The 20,977-nt window shown below is 34.5% G+C and overlaps 1 long non-coding RNA gene across 1 annotated transcript; it reads left to right on the top strand.

The window, feature by feature from the left end:
• Positions 1 to 13,858: 13,858 nt before the first annotated feature.
• LOC130238779 (uncharacterized) lies at positions 13,859 to 16,753 on the top strand. The gene is made up of 2 exons (XR_008838649.1): positions 13,859 to 14,235; positions 16,070 to 16,753. It is a non-coding gene; the product is annotated as an uncharacterized LOC130238779 (long non-coding RNA).
• Positions 16,754 to 20,977: the final 4,224 nt, after the last annotated feature.

The following is a 20,977-nucleotide window of genomic DNA, read 5'->3' as shown; positions in this document are numbered from 1 at the left end:
AGAGCGAAACAAATCATCCACCCGTATAGTTGAGTTGGAGGGGCACAAACAAAAATAAAATTCGTATATTTTTTTTGGAAAAAACATCTTTTTGAAAAAAATGTTGTTTGCTATAATTTTTAACTTAATTTGAATATATCTTTTGTTGGTCAGTTATCTATAAACAAGAATAACGAATAACATTTGAGTTGATGCTTTACAAGTCCATATGCACCAAAACACGAATTGCTGTAAGATTAAGTTCGTTTGTTAAATAAAATAATAATCTAGCCTAAATAAAATTAAAGTGAAATATTCACAGTTTCAGAGAAGCCTAAATTTAACTTTTTTTCACTATTAATGACAAATTTAAATAAGCAGGAAATGCTTTTGCAATGCATTCGCAACACTGAACATGTTCTCAGATTACATCGAAAGAAAAAACTCTGTTGGATGAGAGAACTCAGAAACTTGTTGTGAGAATAAAGATGTCTGCATATTTGTGCCAGTCTGTCAGATGAAATTGCTTAAAACACCTTAATATTTTAAAAAAGGTAGTTAAAGTTTGCACAACCAATGTTATCCACCCATGACCCACCCATAAGTAAATATGCAGCCTATTTTTTGATTACCTGACCGGCGCATTAACGGCAGCACCCACTGATATAACAGAGAAATTATGTGCTCCTATTGCACAGTATCACCCACATGACGGAACTCGTTGTGAAGAATGAGAAAAGAATGTAAAAAAAACTGCGATGTGTCACAGGCATGGTATCGTTTGTTGCGAACAATGCTACATTACACGAGAAGAAACGATTGAATCTTGTGTCACAACGACATTTTTTTATTTACGACACCCTATGTCAAGGAAATTATGACAAATTTGTGTGATCTAAACAGGGCTTAAGTTGTTTATATTACAGTAGTTGATAGGCTACTTTAGCAACTATAGAATTACCACAACATTGCTTTAAGTACTTTACTATAATATTACCTGTAAATTACTATAGTATGTTTTTCATGTGGGTGATTGCAAACTATCGAATGGACTATATGAAAAAACTTTCAGTGTGGAAGGATGATGTGCAAAGAAACTAACATACAGCCTCAACTGTTGTTTGCTAGTATGGCTCATGACTAGGGCCAGACAGAATCTGCAGACAATTTTTACTATTTCTGTGGAGATTTTTGTAAAACAAATATGCAGATTTATGCAGAATGATTTTGGGAGTATCATGACAAAACACTTAATATATGAAATAAAAAAATACCTTTTTAACTTTTATTTAATGTTTACAATGCAAATCTAATTGGATCTACATATTTGGTAAACAAAGTCACTCGTAAACAGTAATACAGTTGAAACCAGAAGTTTACATACACTCTACAAAAAGGAACATAACAATTTTTTTAAAAATGTCTGATGTTAAATCATACTAAACGTTTACTTTTTTAGGTCCGTTAGGATTACCTAAATGATTTACTTTTGCTAAATGCCAGAATAAGTAGATAATTCTTTTAGAGAATTGTTTTGTAATTTCTAGACAGTCAAAAGTTTACATACATTTCCTTGTTTTTTTTTTTAACTTTGCTTTTAAACTGTATAACTTTGGTCAATTGGTTTAGGTATCCTTCCACAAGCTTCTCACAATAGATTGAAGGAATTTTGGCCTATTCCTCCTGACAGAATCGGTGTAACTGAGTCAGATTTGTTAGCTGTCTTGCTAGCACAAGCTTTTTTTTAACTCTGCCCACAAATTTTCTATAGCATTGCGATCAGGGCTTTGTGATGGCCAATCCAAAACATTCACTCTGTTGTTCTTAAAGCACATTTTTACTAATTTGGCAGTATGCTTAGGGTCATGGACTGTTTGAAAGACCCATTTGTGGCAATGATTTAATTTCCTGGCTGATGTCTGAAGAGCTTCAGTATTTCTCCATAATGTTCTTTCTTCATGATGCCATCTATGCTGTGAAGTGGGCCAGTCCCTCCTGTTTTCCTTAAATATTATTCTACAGTTGTGTCTCCAATTAACTCAAATGTTGTCAATTAGTCAATCAGAAACTTCCAAAACCTTGACGCCATCATCTGAGCTTTTTCAGAGGCATAATAATCTTATGTAAACTTTTGACTTTCAAGAAAAGTTATAACAATTTCTCAAAAAAATATATCACTCATTATTCTGCTATTAAGCATAACAGAAATGAATTTGATAATCCTAATTTACCTAAAAGAGAAAAAGTTTAGTCAAATTAACATCTGACTTTTTTTTTTAAATGGTTATGTGCCTTTTTATACAGTGTATGTAAACTTCTGGTTTCAACTGTATATTTACCAAGAGACAGAAAATATTACTTCACAAACTGTATTGTAATAAAACAAATAAACATTTTCATATAAGTCAGTAATATTACTGAAATTAATTTAAAAACTGAATAAATATACACTGTAAATATTTTTCTGTAGAATTTACAGTAACTTACTGATAGCAGTTCGCCAGTAACTTACTGTAAATCTTATGACAGTATGAATACTGTATTTCCATTTACAGCTATTTAAAAAATATTATTTTAATGGCGTCAGGGGGATATTTCCCACAATGCAACTAACTGTTCTACAGTAAAATACAGTTCATTTTACAGTTAAATACTGTGTAATTTACAGAAATTGTTAACACTGTAAATTTACATAAGTAAATACAGTAAGTAGACTCGATGGGCTAAAAGTCAGTATTGGCTTACTCATGACATGCTAAGGATGCTAAAGAATACACTAGTAATTTTCTTGTGGCCAGGGGAGTGAAGTTTGCTAGCACATGTCTTAATATAGTAGCTTCGCTATTGTAAAATCCCAGGCATATCGGATTGTACTGTCAGCATACCTATACTAAATAGGATATAATACCACACTCATTATTTTCCCCAACACCTCTTATTTCTATTTAGCAAAGTCTGTTAAACAACTGAGCATTTGCCCTTTTCTGGCAATCTCTACTTCCACAAAGTTTCGAAACCGGAAAGATCTCTATTCTTGTTTATATATATAAATCTTGTTATTATATATATAAATCCCCAAGCTCTGCAACCTCACAACTTTCATTCAATGTCTATTTAAATCAAGACTCACCCAGTCTGATTGCCTTGCACTGCAGGACATGGTTAGCACAGCCACTGACTTATCTGGTACGAATCCGTCAGGCCCTTCAATCAGCACTATTTCGCCTGACAGCTTGCTACACATACCACTCCAAGTCAAACTGTTTATCCCTGTGTGTCAGTTCATTCTGTTTCATCACATATTTTCCACTTTAACATGCATGTAGGTAGATTCTAATGTTGCTGTTGGGATTGCATCAACTTTGCAGTAGACACTGAACAGTATATGAAAGGGTTTTAACCTAACGCAATAGGTAGATTTGTTCCAAACCTGCACGCTAATCCTTAAATCCTCCTCAATGTGCAATCACCTTATCTCACAAAATGCTTCCTCCATTAACTCTACTTACCTCTCATGACTTTTGCTGACTCTCAATGGCTTTTGCTGGAGAGAACATATTTGAGTGAGTAAACGATATCTCTTCTGATGAACCCTATGAGATGAGGTGTTCTTCTGTTGAAGTGCTTTTGAGAAGGTGGAGGATAGCAAAAGCCTGACTGAATGCTCAGGAAAACACTAGCATATTAACAGAAAATAGCTTGCAGAGAGGCATAGAGGTTCTTTTCTACTTCAAAATAAAGCAATTAGTTACATAGCTTCTTAAATTAGAAATATCATTAAAATATAATGGATATATATAATTAAACCTAAAATGGTTGACTGGAACATGACCGTGGATTCACCGGTGTTCACCAGTGCATGTAGTTCCCTAAGGTGGTTATATATGAAATATATGCAAATCACACATATTACATACAAGTTCATATTTGGATTTCACGTAAATAAAAGATTTGGAAATATTGAAAAAATATCCACTTTCACTGTCATATAAATGCAAATGAAAATTATACATACACCATTTCTCCAAAAAAAAAAAAAAAAAAAATCCAAGCAAAATTAATTCTGTCAGAATTTCGTCAAAACTCTTTCCAACTTTAATTATATTTTGTAACTAGATTGGAAATTATATGATATGTATACGTCTTCCACTTCACCTGATTTATATCACTGCATTACCTTGTTAAACAATGATAACCCAAATATTGACAGAAAACTTAAATTTGATTACTTGTAAACTAATTTAACACACACAGAAATAATAAATATCGGATAAATTAATTGCCAGATACCATGTCTTCGAAAGTGGTGATATTTTCAACAGTAATGGCAGTGTGTCAATGACCACTTCCCGCCACACGACATAATGATCCAGTGCATTCAATTTTCGCCAACAAGTAATCAACCTTTTGTCCAGTTTTTAGTCTGAAGGTTCTTGTAAAGCTTTGATCAAAAAAATTGTTCCTCTATGCTACTATAGTTGTGATGTAGAGTTATCATATGCGAACAAGCCTTAAAGGGATAATTCACCCAAAACTGAAAATTTGATCATTATTTTCTTACCCTTCACTTGTTCCAAGATTGTTCCAATCCATGACTACAGTATATGTTGAAGAAAAATGTAACCATTGACGTCTGTAGAATAAGCTTTTCCTATGGAAGTCAATGATTACAGGTTTTCACCTTTCTTCAAAATATCTTTAGTGTTCAATAGAAGAAAAAAGTTACAGTTGTTTGGTACTGCTTGAGAATGAGTAAATACTAGTAAGTTAAACTTCTTTAAGCCTGTCTAATACTTTATCTAATGGCATGTTATTGGCAATAGATAGATAGATTTTAAATTTGGCAATAGATATTTCACAGTGCAAAAAAATAATAATTCATTTTGTCTCATTGTGTCAAAAAGTAAATTAATGTATCTATTTTGGGGTCAGGTATATCTATTCCAAGGACTATTTGGAGAATCTCTTTGCAATTGAGTATAGGTGATATTTTCCACAAAAGCCAATTATTTTGTACCATAAAATAATAATAAAATATATAATAAAAATTGTAAAAATTAGACGGGACAAACACATGCAACCAAACAAAGCTTAATTGTATTTTGTGGTCTCCACTCTTAAGGCTCTATTTCAACGATTTAGGTGCAAAGTCTAAAGCGCAAAAGCATTAAGGGCATGTCCAAATTCACTTTTGCTGTTTTAAGTATGGAAAAATACGCTCTGTGCCCTGGTGCATGATGTAATAGGGTAGTGTTTATTGTCGTAATAAATGATGGGTGTGTTTTGAGCATAACGTGCATTAAACCAATCAGAATCTCATCTCCCATTCCCTTTAAGAGTCAGTTGTGTCATGCCATGGCGCATTTGCTCTTTACATGGTGGACTTTGTAAGTGGAAAAACTTCACTGGTGAAAAAATAGTTAAACAGACCATCTGCGTGAGAATAAAAAATGAGCCTCCTCCATATTTATCCTAGCCTACATATTTCATTTCTTTTGTTAAGCACAAAGATTTGTGTCAAAACTATTTCTAAATTCAGGTCTAATTTCCAGCAAACAAATAAATAAACAATAATAACAAAGTGTGGTCAAAAAACGAAGTTATATCCAAACACAATTTTAAAAAAGGACAGCCACGTGCAACACTTAAAGATAGAGTAATTCCAATACATGATTGGTTAGAGCGTTCTAAGGATCCAATTTCTTTGACTGCTTAGGAAGGTAAAACAAGAGCTGAAGAGCTGCTTAATAGTATACTGTAGGTGTCATTCTATCTGAAAACAGCATTGACACATTTCTTTTTTCATGTTCAACACTGTAAAGCTGTTTTGTTTAAAGCAAGCTACTATATATAGTACTACAATTATGATATGACTTCACTGGAGTGCCAGATTGTAGAGCACATGAAGAGTTCAGATGAAAAACCCTCTAAATACATCAGATCTCTTTTTTTGTAAATGAGCATTTTCTGTCAGGCTGCTACAATTAGATTCTGAAGTTTCATTTTATAGGTAATGATAAGGTTATTAGCTAGTAAATAAATTATTATTTTTTTTCAAAAATGTCACTTTGGACAATTATTTGGTTTTTAACAAGGTTGATTTTCTTTTGCGTCAAAACCGGATAAATCCACTTGTGCTTTTTTTGCAAAAACCTCTAAATCCACTTATTGGGACAAGACAGTGTAATTAGTTGAAAAATCAGTAAAGATGCTAATTATTTTACCAAACATAAAAAATAGACAAAGCAGAAGGAAAACAATTGAATGTAATCTGTCAAGTAAGTGCATTAATAAATAAAATTAAAACTGACATTAATCAAATCTTAACAATTTGTTGTCATTTCTGATATTTGGGATTTAGATTTTAATGCAAGTAGAGAAATGTAATCATTGTAAACTGAGCCTGTTAGATTCAAATAATGTAGTGTAAAAACATTGTGAAACATCAATATATGTGCATTGTCCATTAATATAAAAAGCTTATCAGACCTTATAGGTAATATGTAGTATTACAAATAATGTGTAGTTTTATACATTTTATTTATCTTTTTAAAATAGCTTAAATTAGCAAAAAAACACAAGGTAGGCCTACTGGGCAAGAAGGGGATGCCTCTCAGACACTTTTAGAAAGCTGTCATTCATTAATTCATTCTCCTTCATTCTCTTTTTCATCTCTTGTTTATCCTCACAGCATCCATGCAGGATAAAAGAACGGTATTTTAACTTCGTCTTTCTTAAAACAATGTTGCCGTTTAATGTATAGAAAATCAGACCCATTCAAAGTAGCGTCGCTGCATGAAAGCACGTTATGAATGAATGTTACACTTCTGACTGTACACTGAAAAAAGTGTTGCATGCAAAACTGTTGCAAACAATTTATTTGTGTTGAATTTAAACAAAAAATAAAATTTTATAATGTTCAACTTAATTTGTTTGTTTAAATTCAGCCCAAATAAATTGTTTACAACCACTTAACGTAAAAAATTGAGTAAATCCAAGGAATCATGTTTGAATAATTTTTTTCAGTGTACAGTGTGTTTTCTTTTTCTTATAATGCACAGACTTTTGATGTAAGGACATTTTTTTTTGATATTCAGTGACAGTCAGACAGGCTTATCCAGTTCATCAAACTCTATCTTATAAAATCGAAAGTGAAGTAAAACAGTCTCCTCATAAAAGCCGGCTCATCAGCGCGCTGCTACATTGAAAACATGATTCGATTTTTTCTGATTGGTTCTCGGGACATAGCAGCTTTTGCTGTCAAAGGCAAGTGGAGTTTAGAGGCGTTTAGAACTGTTATTTTTGAATGTGCTGACGCTGCAATTTAGATGATTTGAAGCAAAATTATTTGTTAAATATGTAGTATGTGCCTAAAGCATTCGCTCAATGCCATTACCTCATTTTTGGCGGAAGTGGCGTTTAGCAGCTTTTGCATCTGAACTCTTCACATGCAAACATCTACACTGAAAAAAATGATGTCTGCAAATTTGTTGCAAACAATTTGTGTTGAATTTAAGCAGACAAGTTAAATTTATTAATTTTCAACTTTAATGTTCCCAAATTAATTATTTACAACCACTTAACTTTAAAAAAGAGTAAATCCAAGGAATCGTCTTTTAATATTTTTTTTCAGTGTGCATTACTGTTATCATATCCTTTCTTAGCTGCTTTTTTCTACAACTGTAATCTACAACACACACAGCATGTACAGTACATATATACATATTCAACTTTTAGCAGCATGAATGATGTTCGCTAGCAGTAAACTATATTTTGAACTTCTTTATACCCCTTAATGAACGCTTAAAAAGAACTTTGCAGTGAATATGTTGCAGCTTAGTTCATGTCCAGAGACTTTAATCTATAGTATTAATAGTAAAGCAGAAAAAACAGGACTGAAAAATCTGACCTTTAATTGCAGAGCTTAGTGAGTGGGAGCAGGACAAAATATACGTTTTCATCTATTGTGCGAGAATCTCATGGGCTCAAGGTCTGAAGGAGTCAGTACGCTACTATCATTACAACAATACAAAGGTTTGCCAAAGTAGTCCTGAACCCATGTGGTGATATCGCTTATACAGTAGATGAATGCCAATACTTGATGCAGTAATATTTTACTAGATATTTTTCAAGACACTTCTATACAGCTTAAAGTGACATTTAAATATTTAACTAGGTTAATTAGGTTAACTAGGCAGGTTAGGGTAATTATGCAATTTATTGTATAATGATGGTTTGTTCTGTAGACTATCGAAAAAATATATAGCTTAAAGGGGCTAATAATTATAACCTAAAAAGTGGATTTTAATAAAATTAAAAACTGCTTTTATTCTAGCCGAAATAAAAAATAAGACTTTCTCCAGAAGAAAAAATTCCTTGCTCTGTTAAACATCATTTGGGAAATTTAAAAAATAAATAAAATAAATCAAAGAGGGGCTAATAATTCTGACTTCAACTGTATATTTACAAATGAAATTAAGTTGACCAGACACAACACTAATTATTTTTTGTTTGTATTGTCTGCAATGAAATAGAAGTAAAAGTAAATTTGGAAATCACTACTTGTTTTATTAGTGTTTTTATTTTAGTTTGTATTGTGCATAAATAGTGCAAAATTGAAAATTTCTGTAAAGAAGTCAATAATGATATTGAAAAACTGCAGTTAACAAATCAGTGCATTGATATAAGCTTTACTGGCTCCTATTGAAGTCATGTGTGTCAACAACTATTGAACAAGAATAGTACAGATATATGATATATGAGATATGATATAACCCACTATGAAGTGGTGATTGTGAATAGAAAATGCAATTGTCACTCTATAATAAAAAGTGTTGCTGTATGTGTAATAGGCACATCTCCATTTAGATGTTAAATATGTGGTATTATAGGGTAAAATGTTATATAAGACAGCACAATCTGCAGCAGGGCAGCGCACAGGGGAGTGGCCCGGTGACTAGAGCCACTGCCCCTTTACCCTCACTGACTGAGGTGCCCCTCTTGCTCAATCGCCACCGCGACCCCAACCCAACCCCCCCAACCCCACCTTCTTCACTTTGTGATCACAACCTTCCGTTCATCTCACCATCTCCCTCCCCCCCGCTCTTTACTTTGCAAATGCAACCGTCCGTCCACCCCCCCCCCTTTCCTTCACTTTGCGATCGCAACCCCCCCCCCCCCCCCAAAAAAAAAACAAAAAAAAAACACACACACACACCACCCCACGATCACTTTGCGATCACGTTGAGCAACTGCCCCTTTAAGAGTCTGTGCACAGGCCTGATCTGCAGGTTTGTAAATTTCTTAGTTTTACGTATGAGTGTATTCCAGTGTTCAGTTCTCATATGGGCCTATGGGATAAAAGCTGTTCTTGAATATTTGTCTGTACTTTGATGGATCTAAGACATTTACCGGAGGGCAGCAGTTCAAACAGTTGATGTCCTGGGTGAGAAGAACACTGTTCGCTGCCCTTCCCAGGCAGTGTGAGATGTTTCTTTCAAGGAAGTTGATCAGCTCTCCAGGGAGTCTCCTTATCTGCTGCTGAGCTGCTAGAAAATAATGTAGAGATGCAGTAAGTTATTACACTCTAATGGAACAGACCGCTAGAAGATTTTCAGGTGGTTCTTCTTCTGAACTCAGTATAGGAAACAGTGGATGAACATTATTTTTCAGTAAGTACTTTCTCTGTTCACTTCAACAGATTCATTTATTAACAAGACAGAATTTTTCTGGATTTTTAGGTTGTTTGATTTGTTAGGTTGTTCTAATAGATGTGCTGTGCCAGCTATATCGGATCTCACAGTAATACTAATAAGGGCTATGTTGACAAAAAAAATGCCTAGTTCTGTAAAATACCTATAATTTATGTCATAATATCTTAATATGTCTATCAATATTCCACAGAATCTAATGGAATATAAGTTGTATTGCAGATTTCTTTTTTTAAAACAAATATTGTATCTCTGGCTAGGAGTATCAATGTCATTGATGTTGTGACCAGACATTTTATTTACACCCCTACAAGTAATGACTGTCATGCTGTCAAGGTTAGAGGAAGGAGGACCCAAACGCAGAATGAGTGAAGGGGGTGTTTATTGAGAAATGTGATGGTGTAATAGAGGGTTTGGTGGAGAATAGTTAAAGGCGTGATGAATGGGGTAGTGCTGGTGAATCCTGGATGGAGCAGACCGATAAATGGGGTAGTGCTAGAGAGTCGTGGATGGAGTAGTCAGCAACCACAGACTGCCAGGAGGACAGGAAACAGAGCACGGGTGATCAGGCCAGACAGGAGGTGGTGAAGGCCTTGGAAGAGGCACTTCTGACCAGATGTTGTTTATTTATTTATCAGGATCCCCATTAGCCACTACCAAGTTAGTGGCTATTCTTCCTGGGGTCCAGCAAATACAAAACAAAATTACATAATATGTAACAACAAAGACCAATGAAAAAACATAAATTCTCCAAATTCATACCCTTCAGATCAACAATCCACTTAATATTGTGCCATTAAATATTTCTTCAATGATTTTTTAACCTCATTTTACTTGTTACAAAGCAGGTGATGTCTGATGTCTGATTTATTCAACGTTTTTATTCCTCTGTAATTACAGTCTGTTGCTTTGCATTAGTTTTTGAAACAGGGAACAAAAAATTTCCTTTTGATGCATGCCTGCTGTTAAAATTATGACTAGCATTACTATACAAAAGTTGACTGTACAATACACTTGGAACTCTTGACAGAAATATTTCTTATGAAACACAACAGAGAAACAATTACCCTACTCTTCACCAATAACCAACCAAAGTTTTTTGTATTTTCATAATATTAACTCTTCTATTGCAGTGTAAAAGTAGTCATGCAGCTTAAAACCTTAGGCCCAATCCCAATTCTATTTTTGTACCCCTACCCCTTGCCCTTCCCCTTGGCCCTTAAAACTGAGGGTTAAGAGGAAGGGCTTTAAAGTTTACCCCTAAGAATTGGGACAGCACCACAGCACCTGCACACGTCATCGTATGTCATCACAATCTCTTACTTCATATGAGATCAGACAATCGCAACTGCTGTAGTTATTCCAGTTGTGTGTGTATTTTTTTGGTGTCTATTTGCAAGAAATCATTGAAGGCATAATTTATCTTGTCATAACGATCTAATGTGGCAATAAGATTGTAACTGTACTGCGCATTTACACAGTGGCCATATTCATAAATGTAAACACGTGAAAACAACATTAACATTAAAGCAGACACTGTAAAAAGCCCATTCCCAGCCACTAGACTTTTCTGACAGGGTATACTAGTGTCATCGAGTGTCAGAATGTTGTGGAACTGCTATACAGGAGTTATTAATAGGGATTATAGATTGCAAAATTTAGCGTTTTTTATTTATTTTTATTTTTTTTATAGCATTATGGTAAAACACGAACGCGGTTATGAATATATTAAAACACGTGCTTGTTTGTTGTAAAAATTCGTAATAATGACAAAAAAAAAATGACTAATTTGTGGATCTCCTTACTTCCGGGTTCAGCAATACTGATATTGTGGCTGGTGTATTCTGGGAAATTTTCTTACCCCTTGGTTTCAAGTGTGGTCCTGAAAAATCTTCGTTCGAAGAGGTATTCACCCCTTCCCCTTAGCCCTACGCCTTCAAGTTAAAGAGAATTGGAACACCCCTACCCCTTGATGTGAATGCCCAAATTGCGGGGTAGGGGTAAGGGGAAGGGATAGATTTGGGATTGGGCCTTATACTATGCCATAAAAGTATGTACTCTTTTTGTTAAGGAAAAGTATATACTTTTGAGTGTGTGACAGAAGAGTATGCAAGCTTTGGGACATAGTACATTCTCGTTAACAGATCGTCATGTTGGTTAGTTATGAGCCCTGTCTATCATCCACATTTCTTTCATATTTAATTTCCTACCTATTGGAGATGCAGCAGCAGGTTCACGAGTCTTTCATGCAGAGAAATCTCCTCAGTGCTTTGGATAATAATACATTCAGACGTTGATGTCCAAACACATCTTTATAGAAGTTCAGTATTGTTGCTGCACTACCTACTGCGCCACTGCGTCGCCCACGTTCACCATATTTGTAGTTGCTGCAAGTACAAGCAGCTGCCATCAGATTGTAATGATTATAAGTTGTGTGTCAGTAGCATAATATCAATAAGAAAATGTTTCTGAATAACGGAATCCCAGTGACGCCATGAGAAGAGAAGAGGTCCAAGCACAGATCCTTGAGGTATTTTGTTTATTTATTTATTTATTCATTCATTCATTCATTTATTTATTTATTTATTTATTTATTTATTTATTTATTTATTTATTTAAGTGGTGATTATTTCTTAAAAAGGTTAGTGACAAAATGTTTTTCCTGACTGAGGTGGTTTTACATTATGTCCCTGACTTGCTTTTGGAAATTCAGACACACACTGAAGCCAGACTAAGAACCTGTTGCACTGTACTGTGAACATCCACTTCAAAAAGCAAGCCTGTTCCATGCAATTCGACATGGCATGCCTCTTGTGCCATTTGTAAGATTATAAAAGGGAAATTCAAATGGTATGAAATTGATATCTGAATTTCAATGTGATTTCTCCAACAGCTGTCAGAACTTATCAGCCAAATTGAGTGTTAGGAGTTGCTTCTTCAAAGTGGGACGCTGTCAAGATTATGCATTCTTGAGAGAAGGTGAAAAGGGACATGAGAAGGGAATTAACAGAACTATCTTTATTAATGTGAAAGACGTTATTTCACTGTGTATCAAAGGAAAGGCTAACAAAAGTGCGGGCTTTCACACAAAAATAGTTTACACTAATTATTAAGTTATTCTAAGGCCTGGGTCAATGTATTGCTTATGATTTTAACATTATCAAGACTTAACCCTGTTTCAAAAGTGAGCATACTTGTTTACAACAGTACACTGTTAACAATTTTTGGAAATTACACAGTATTTAACTAATATGAACTGTATTTTAGTGTAGGACAGGTGAATTTAATTAGCATCTTTGGATTAAATGTAGCTAGTAGCTGCGTCTCATCAATAATAAAAGCAATAACCATTTTTTATTTAGTTTAGACGAAATAATTGTTTTACCTACAGAATGTGAACTAATGTCAATCATTTGTTGTTTAGCTGGAGGTAGGGTGCAGGTGTAGTGCTTTGCACCCAGTTTTGTTTTGTTTTTATTGATGTCGTGTTTCTTGCAATTGTCAAGAGTTTTACTTACACATAATCTACACTTTACAACAATCCACTTATTTTCTTCGATGGGTTCAAAATGACAAAAATACATTGAAAAATGTAAGTCTCCAGCCTGCCATTGTTTCTGTTTCTGACTGTCTGTAGTGATGACGGGCGATTCGTGAATGAGTTTTTAACTAGATCTTCAAACTGGTCAAACCAGTTAAATTGAAGGAAATTGAAAGGATTTGTCATGAAACAGTTTGCGTCTTCAGTACTAATGAAACGGAGACCCCCTCTGACTCAAATTAAACCAATATCCCGAGTTATTCAGTTACAAGAACAGTACACTGACTCATCTGTGAGAAACAGACCCGATGATGCTGATGAGTGCAAGCCGACTGTCTGTTCCCTCGCAACACGCTCATTAAGTGTGTGATTTAACCTAAGGTAATTTTTATTCCACAATATATTTTGTAAAAGCCAATTAAGCAAGGTAAAAAGTAACTTAAATAATATTACTTATTTTAAAAAGTAATGTATTACTTTACTCATTACTTTGGAAAAGTAATATTATTACATAAGGCACGTTACTTATAACGCGTTACCCCCAACACTGAGGACAGGTACGCAGTATGTTACTGTATTTTAAAGTTAAATTGTGAAAATTACTGTATATTTTACAGTAAATAAATGCATACTCTAAATTCTCTAAATACATATACAGCAAGAAAAATGGTGCTGTAAATGTAAAATACTGTATTTTTGCTGTAATTGATTCACAGTAAGTTACTGGTGCCAGTAAGTTACTGTAGATTCTATAGAAAATTGTTAACAGTGTAGAGTTTACCAGGCAGAACAAATCTACTGCTGCTTAAAGGAAAAAAACAACAACTTTCAAACCCCAAATTTTTTTTTTTTTTTTGCGTTGAAATGGAGAAGGGTCTGGATGCAGACATGATGCAGTCTCAGACCGGTGCAATCTCAGCCAGACATGCGCATTCAGAGTGATGCAATCTCAGCCGGACATGCGCAGTCAGACAGCACTCAACCGCACATGCGGACACTCATGCTGTAAGTATATTCCACTCGCGATGCTATTAAATGTGTTGTTTTTAATTATTAGGTGAATGTTATTAAAAACGATCATGATCTGTGTCTAATATATATCCTGCACACAGGCCCCTCGATGTCATCCGTGTGTTTTGAGATAAAGTAAACAGTTTAGCGACCGCTAGCTTGTTGACAGTAAATTCATTTATTCATGAGATTAAATAGGGTAACATTTACAGGAAGATTGCATTAGATAACGTCAGTTCATACATTAGTTAACACGAATTTACGGTGAACAACACACATGTTAAGCGTTAATTAATCTTTACTAATGTTAAATAAACATATGCATCAGTTAAAAAGTTTCTCATTGTATTGTATCTCTTTACATTAACAGCTTAACATAATTAGCTAATGTTTACTTTCACATAGACTATTTTATTTGTTCTTTGATTAAATGACATGACTAAACAATGAACAACACATTTATTCAATAATACTAAATCGTTGTTAACGTAAACTTATACATGTGTTACTTAATGCAGTTAACATGAACAAATAGCTCAGGTTCAACACTTCACAATCTTCAACTGACATGTTATTCATGTTTGTAGACTCTTTTCTAATATGATTGATCACTAGCAAAGCATTAGGTAAAGGAAATAGGAACCTTATTGTAAAATGTACACTACTTCAAAGTGTTACATTTGTAAACTCTATGCTGACTTACCACTAACCCAACGTTATAACTGATGTGTTACTAACATCTATGGGTTTATTGCAAAGCAGTGATTAATGATTTTACTGTATCTCGAATCAGTGAAAACCATTTACACATCTCTTTCAGATCCTTTACTACATTACATAACAGGTAGAACATTGCCAGATTTTACAATTTAAAAAATAAGCAAAAATTGATTAGAAATTAAGAACAAGAGCTTTGTGAAATTCATATCAGTAAAGAGTTTACAAATGTTAGTAAAACATAATGTTGGAGTGATGTACACATTACAATAAAGTTTCTGATTCTCTTAACAGATGGTTTGTTACTGATAAACCATGCTAGTAAATGCTAGTAACACAGTTTATTAATGTTAAAGTAGTGTACAATGGACTAAAAGAGTCCTAATTCCCTTAATTAAAGCTTTGTTAGTGATAAATTGTGTTGGTAAATAGTCCTCAAACATGAATAACATGCAAGTTGAACATTGTGTAGCCCTCAATCTGGATCTTTGTTCATTATTTGTTCATGTTAACTAATGCAGTAACTAACAAATTACAATATTAATAAGTTTAGATTAACCAACATTCACTATTACTGAATAAACATGTTGTTTATTGTTTGGTCATGTAATCTAACCCACAAACAAGTACATAAATGTATAAGTAAACATTAATTAAGCTGTTAATAAAAAAGGGATACATTAAAATATCCCTTTAAGAGTATGTTTATATTAAAAAAGCTTGAAAAAACATTGTTTACCATCAGTTCATGTTAAATTCATGTAAATATATATCTAAATATTGTCTGATACAACAAGTTTTTCATAATTTGGTATCTTAATTCATTTGTTTAGACAATAATCAAAACCATGAATATTTTACTAGCTCTGTTTTGGGGTGTTGATTTGAAAAGTAACAGGGCAGTTTGCAGGTGACCTGTTCTATATAATTTGTTTAGGTGTTACTTAACATTATTCTGTACATTGATCTTTATGTGGACTGTCATACAACAGTTGTAAAGTAATTTGAATGTTGTTAACAAAAGACAATAATAAATACATGGACACAAGAGATATGTGGAATGCAAAAATTATATGATTTTTACGTCTGTCTCTTCAAATTATCTTTACAGGTGGATCACTCAGTCATAAAACATCTGCATTGACTCCTCAGATGTCCACATGTGCACTCTTTTGCACTCGTCAGACATCCACTTCTACATTCATCAGACATTTACTTCTACATTCATCAGACATCCACATTTGCACTCCTCAGACATCCACATCTACACCAACTGCTGTGTGTTATGGAAACATATTAGCATATATTGTGACAGAAGCATTATATATCCTTATAAATCATTCTTTTTCTTTTTGGCTTAGTCACTTTATTAATCCGGGGTCACCACAGTGTAATAAACCGCCAACTTATTCAGCATATGTTTTTCACAGCGGATGCCCTTTCAGCTGCAACCCATCACTGGAAAACATCCATACACACTCATTCACACACACACACACTCATTCACTATGGACAATTTAGCTTACCCATTTCACCTGTACCACATGTCTTTGGACTTGTGAAGGAAACCAGAGCACCCGGAGGAAACCTATGCAAAGACGGGGAGAACATGCAAACTCCACACAGAAATGCCAACTGACACAGCCGAGGCTTGAACCAGTGACTTTCTTGCTGTGAGGTGAACGTGCTAACCACTGCACTGTGATTAGAAATCATCATAAATTTAATTCTTGATTTAAAAGTTTTAAATACATTTATTGTGTTTTTCTTTCTGCAATAAAGGAATATAAACAGGTCCTTGGTAATTATTTAATAAGTCATACCGTTTTATATGTCTGTTTATTTTGCGATGAAGAAATATAAATGGGTGTTTTTTCAGTTTTAATGTAATTAATAAAACTAAGTCAACTAAAATATTTTCTAGCTGTAGCATGTATTTTCATAAAAGTTTTAAATACTGTAATATAAATGGTATAGTACTGTACTGCTAAAATGGTAAAGCACTATAACGTGCCTATATAAATATATTTTTTTTATGTGGGAGGAATATGTAGAAATGTTTTATTTAATATTGCATTAACATTAACATGTCATGCATTTTGCCAGTATAAACACATTTTAGGCGTGTGAGGTAATGAAGTTATTAGGACAATATTAGAAATGCCTATCAGCTATTATTTTAAATAAAATCCTGGCCGCGACCCGAATCTTTTTATAATAGGAGTTGACAGCATACCCCGTGACATAATTATGTGTATAGATACATAGGTATTTGTTTTGTCTATCGTACTTTTAGTTTGTAAACTGTATTTTGGTGTAATTCCATATTTGACCCGATGCAACGTGCGTGTGCACGAGAATACACGTGTTCAAATGCGCGTGAACGGCTGAGATTGCATCAATATAAATGCGCATGCGTGGCCTGAGATTGCATCGGTCTGAGACTGCATCATGTATCCATCCAGACTCTGTTAATGAAATGATTGATTTTGTGGTGGTAATTCCCAGAAGTTTGTGACAATTTTGCGATTAAGAAATATATATATAAAAATAAAAAATACATATATACTGTATATTTTATACAAATATAAAATATATAAAAATATATATATATTTACAGTTGATGTCAGAATTATTAGCCCCCATGTTTATTTTTTCCCCAATTTCTGTTTAATGAACAGAAGATTTTTTCAACGCATTTTAATTTAATTTCTAATAATTGATTTATTTCATCTTTGCCATGATGACAGTAAATAATATTTGACTAGATATTTTTCGAGACACTTCTAAACAGCTTAAAGTGACATTTAAAAGCTTAACTAGGTTAATTAGGTTAACTAGGCAGGTAAGGCTGATTAGGCAAGTTACTGTATAATGATGGGTTGTTCAGTAAACTATCGAAAAAAAATTGCTTAAAGGGTCTCATAATTTTGACCAGAAAATGGTTCATAAAAAATTTAAAACCGCTTTTACTCTAGCCGAAATAAAACAAATAAGACATTCTCCAGAAAGTCTGTTAAACATCAAATGGCTCTGTTAAACATAATTTAGGAAATATTTAATAAAGAAAAAAAATCAAAGGGGTCTAATAATTCTGACTTCAACTGTTTATGTATATCTGACACAATGACACAAATAAAAAAAAGGCTTCTTTTTTTGGTCTCTTGTCAAAACAAGGTCTAAAACAGAAGAGATTCCAAAGGAAGATTGTATAGCTCTTATTTTTATCCGCGATCTTAGTTTCTCTCTGTCAGATTTTACTCCTCGGAATATCTGACATCAGGTACCTCAGGACATGTGTTAGGGCTTTCCCTACCGTAATACACCTAAAACACAGATTGCCGTAAAATTCGTCAATGGCAGGGAAGTGTTTTCTCTCGTTGACGTTGAACGAAAACAATTTTATGGAAACCATAATATCAGCACACATGTAAAGCACAAATAATGTCCTTCAAATCAGTCACGTCCAGTGACCGCCATCCTTGAGCCAATCTCCATTATTGTAAGCTGCTTGCTTTTCTGTCTGTTCCACTGCTTCATATGTTAGATGTTCTCTCCCACTTTTTTTGCACTCTGAAGTGCGTCAAATGCACAAAGCACCAAATTCGCGCCACAGGATGCCTAATCCAATCTTTTCATTGACTTCACATGTAAATCACTTGCACTTTATCCAAGTCTGCATACTGCAAAGGCCGCAAAACAATTCCCCCACTGTAATGTAATGATTGTAAGGGTGCAGGTATAAGACGTCATTTACATCACGTGCACTGCATATGCAACGTCTATAAGTCACTTAAAACAATAAAATTCTAACTGAAATAAATATAATGTGATTATATGGTTTGTAATTGGGTGTTTTATGAGATTATTTAATTTTTTTGCGATTATTTTGTGTTTAATTAAGAATTTTGCATTGGATTCAGTGATTGCTGAATCGTGAAAAACTAGGGGGTCTGATCTTTTTTGTTTTATGTTCTAAACAATAATTATAAACAAAGCATTCATAAGTAATTTTACAGGGTGAATATTGATGGCTCTACGTCCCTACATTTTCAAAACAGTGATTGACACCAGTTAAGAATTAACTATACATTTTGATTTTACATGCACATGCTGTGTAATTAGCAAAGTTTCATTTGTCAGTAGTAAAGGATCATCATGGTGATAATTAAAACATCTTTATAGAGAAGATCAGTGCATTAGAGCCACATTTGAATGTTAATAGAGGTACTGGGTTGCAGTTGGAAGGGCATCCACTGCATAAAACTTAAGCTGGAATAATTGGCGGTTCATTCCATTGTGGCGACCAGTGATAAATAAGAAACTAAGCTGAAGGAAAATGAATAAATATCTTTTTATATCAATTGTGATTTTACAATGTTATAATTGATGTTACAATGTTCCAATTGACTGCAAGTACTGTTAACAGTCTCCCTCATCAAAGGTGTATTTTTAGCACTCTGAATCCTGCATTTGATCTAATAATATATTCTTGTCCTTATTAAATATAAAATGGAAAATATGTCAATTGTATTTCATCTTTTGACATGAAAGGGCAGATAATCATGTGTCAGCCTCAATGGTGTATCATCTGACAAGCATTAAAAATTTAATACATAACTAAAATTAGAGTCTTCATGTCAAAGAGAATGAGTGACAGCTCAGTGGTACACCTGCAGAGAAAAGTGATATTAATCTCCCCTTTCAGATACCAATGGGCTTTCCCTGCCTATTGATGCATCACTGAGAATTAATGTTTAGTCAAAGCCAGCTAGCGAAGTTTGTTCAGACAGAAAAAAAATTCAAAATGCTGGCTGAAGTTAGCCATTTAAAAAAAAAAAAACATTTAAACTGGCAGAAATGATGCCTAGTTTCACCACCCAAATATCATTCTAAATAAGTGTTTTAACTGTTACAAAAAAATCTGTAGGACAGTGGTGTCCAAACCTACTGGAGGACCACTGTCCTAGCTTCTGGAATAACATAATTAAGGTTTTCAGGCCGACCTGAAAACTTCTAGGCAAGTGTGTTGGAGCAGGTCGGAACTAAATGTTCACATAATGACAATTCTGAGACGACAAAACATGATATTGTTCTTGGAACTGTTCACATCATCTGAGACAGAATAATGTTTTTTTTTGGCTTAATAAAATTTCTCAAAATGTTATACTGTATGTTACGACAGATGCTGAAGGCCATGGTCTTTAGCCTCCTTGTCAGAGCAACCGACTACTATACAAAGAATCACCGGTTCAATCCCAGCTCAGAGTGGTTAGGGCGGTGTAGGACCAGTGAGGTTACTTTGTTGCCATGACCCAGATAGGAGTGAAGTTTAGGGGAGTGAGTGTAGCGGAGACCAGCTGGTGAAGTGCTGTGCAGGTAAACCTCACTCTTCTAACTTCTAAAGATGCTCTAGCAACAGATGCTGGAGGCCATGGTCTTTAGCCTCCTTGTCAGAGCAACCGACTACCATACAAAGAATCGCCGGTTCAATCCCAGCTCAGAGCGGTTAGGGTGGTGTAGGACCAGTGGAGTTACATTGGTGCCGTGACCCGGATAGGAGTGACGTTTAGGGGGGGTGAGTGTAGCAGAGACCAGCTGGTGAAGTGCTGTGCAGGTAAACCTCACTCTTCTAACTTCTAAAGGTGCTCTGGCAACAGATGCTGGAGGCCATGGTCTTTAGCCTCCTTGTTAGAGCAACCGACTCCCATACAAAGAATCGCCGGTTCGATCCCAGCCCAAGAGTGGGTTGGGTGGTGTAAGACCGGTGGGGTTACATTCGTGCCATGACCCGAATCGGAGTGAAGTTTAGGGGGGTGAGTGTAGCGGAGACCAGCTAGTAAAGTGCTGTGCAGGTAAACCTCACTCTTCTGACTTGTAATGGTGCTCTAGCAACAGACGCTAGAGGACATGGTCTTTAGCCTCCTTGTTAGAGCAACCGACTCCCATACAAAAAAAAAATCGCTGGTTCGATCCCAGCTCAGAGCAGTTAGGATGGTGTAGGACCAGTGGGGTTACA

This window comes from Danio aesculapii, chromosome 12 (assembly GCF_903798145.1).
Source record: "Danio aesculapii chromosome 12, fDanAes4.1, whole genome shotgun sequence".
In the NCBI taxonomy this organism is placed as follows: Eukaryota; Metazoa; Chordata; class Actinopteri; order Cypriniformes; family Danionidae; genus Danio; species Danio aesculapii.
Note: the sequence above shows the minus strand (reverse complement) of the source record. Positions and strands in the feature narration are given on the sequence as shown.